The sequence below is a fragment of the Stigmatopora nigra genome, chromosome 8 (genome assembly GCF_051989575.1).
Source record: "Stigmatopora nigra isolate UIUO_SnigA chromosome 8, RoL_Snig_1.1, whole genome shotgun sequence".
Taxonomy (NCBI): domain Eukaryota; kingdom Metazoa; phylum Chordata; class Actinopteri; order Syngnathiformes; family Syngnathidae; genus Stigmatopora; species Stigmatopora nigra.
The window spans coordinates 14085433-14087628 of record NC_135515.1 but is presented as its reverse complement, the minus strand read 5'-3'; the positions used below and the strand labels follow the sequence as shown (position 1 = coordinate 14087628).

Below are 2196 nucleotides of genomic sequence, written 5' to 3'. Positions count from 1 at the left end.
TCAGTTAGTCGGTTATGTAAATTAATCAGTTAGTCTGTTATGTAAATTAATTAGTTAGTTAATTATGCAAATTAATTGCTTAGCGCGAGCGGCCCGGTGAAGCGAGTGGTTAGCGCTTCGGCCTCACAGCTCTGGGGTCCTGGGTTCGAATCCAGGTCATGTTCATCTGTGTGGCATTTGCATGTTCTTCCTGTGGGTTTCCTCCGGGTACTGCAGTTTCCTCCCACATCCCCAAAACATCCATGGTAGGCTGGTTGGAAACTCAAAATTGCTCCTAGGTATGAGTGTGAGCTTGAAGGGTTTTCTGTCTCTTCGTGCCCTGTGATTGGCTGTCCAATTCAGGGTTTCCCCCACCTTGTGGCCAAAGTCAGCTGGTTTGGGCTCCAGCAACCACACGACCCTTACGAGGATAAAGTGATTCAGAAAATGAATGAATGAATTTCCAGTAATACGATCGAGCTCGTGGTGATGTAGGGTGGTGCTTGAGAGAAGATGGTATGCAATATCTACACTAGCATTGCTGTGCAATGCACGCTCAACCAAACTAGAATGTGTTGAGTCAGCTGCCTGCGCGTCTCTGTCCCTGCCCTCAATGATATTTACACACACCCAGCACTCATGAACACACACACCGTACAGAGCTAACTTCTCTTGACAGCACCTTGTAAACAATACACAAAACACAGAGGACAAGTTTGAAGTTGTGTTTCAGGTTCTTTCCTGACTGTTCACTGAGCAGGAAATGGCAGGTGCTGGGAAAGGCTGATAGAGATGAAGCAAGACTTCGAGTGACCATTAACCTGAATGGGGAAAACTGGAACGTTATCAAGATTTTAGCAGACTGCTTCCAGGAAACTAAGGTAATGCCACATGTATACTCAATGTATGTGTGAATGCATGAGTTAGGTTTATCACTGAAAGACCAAGGTAAGACAGATATGACTCCTTTTATGTCAGTTGGTTCATAATAGTAAGTTCAACCTTGGCCCCTTATCTTTTCATTATTATCCAAATTTGTTTAAAGTCAAAATAGCTTATTCTGCTTGTGCTTTATCATTGCTATCTCACATTTAAGAATAGAGCACTAAATCTACATGAATAAATATCCCTTTTTAAATTAACTTTCAATGAATTAGTACTTGTTCAAAGTCTGTGACGGGGTACTGGTTAAATTTCCTGATTTTGGTGCGGGTGACCATTTTAGGTTGTGATCTGTCTTTCACTCAAAGTCAGTTTGGAAGGCTCCGAAGCTCCGGGAACCTGTCCAGGATAAGCATTGTTAAACAGGAATGGATGAATATATTTTGTTTGTTTTTTACTGCAAACTTCAGTTATACATTCTGTACGGACAAAATATTCATTCATTCATTTTCTGAAGCGCTTATCCCGACAATGGTCGCGGGGCATGCTGGAGCTTATCTCAGCTGACCGGGAGACACTCGCAGGGTACAATGAGACGAACAACCTTTCATGCTCACAATAATACCTAGGTGCATGTTAGAATGTTCAACCTGCCGACCCTGCATGTTTTGGAATGTGGGAGGAAACCGGAGAACCTGGAGAAAACCCATGCAAGCCCAAGGCGAACTTACAAACTTCACAGAGTAAGGAACCGACCTGGGATCAAACCTCCAACCCCAGAATTGGGAGGCCGACGTGCTAACTACTCGGCCTATGGTCTGCGGATGATCAAATTAAAATAAAGAAATTGTTGGATTGGATGATTAAAAAACTGACAAATTTTGATGAGTTATAACAAGACTATGAAACAAGACTCTAGAAAGGGAAAAAAACAGAAGTGCTTGGATTTAGTGGGTGTGTCCGTGCTGACAGTCAATCACCCATCTGGTGCTTGCTAGTGTTAATGCTAATGCATTTATCGTGTTTCCTCTGTCTGAGTCTGGCAGAATAGTACAATATTCTAACTGTTAAAATGATCAATATGCATTAGTCTTTGTCTGCACATCTCATGTCGCCCATTTTAAACCGGTAATTTCCATCTTTCCTGTTATATTCATAATGATGAATTATATCAACATATAATCTAACAATGTCACTTCATAGGCTCCCTTGGGGTTTAGTTTGTATTTTCCTTTGTATGTTCTATTTTCTTCCCTTTGTGTGACCTTGTGGTTACCCATTGATTTTACTAGTTGTTTTCCGCCTCTGGTGTCTCTCCTTATTCGCTGCCTTTCA

At 41.9% G+C, this 2196-nt stretch overlaps 1 pseudogene across 1 annotated transcript in view; it reads left to right on the top strand.

Moving 5' to 3' along the window:
- Window positions 1–598: 598 nt before the first annotated feature.
- Window positions 599–2196, top strand: part of LOC144200060 (kinase suppressor of Ras 1-like) — a 37203-nt pseudogene continuing 35605 nt past the window's right edge. The window contains exon 1 of the transcript XR_013327030.1: window positions 599–860. The product of XR_013327030.1 is annotated as a kinase suppressor of Ras 1-like (transcript). The remainder of the gene's footprint in view (window positions 861–2196) is intronic.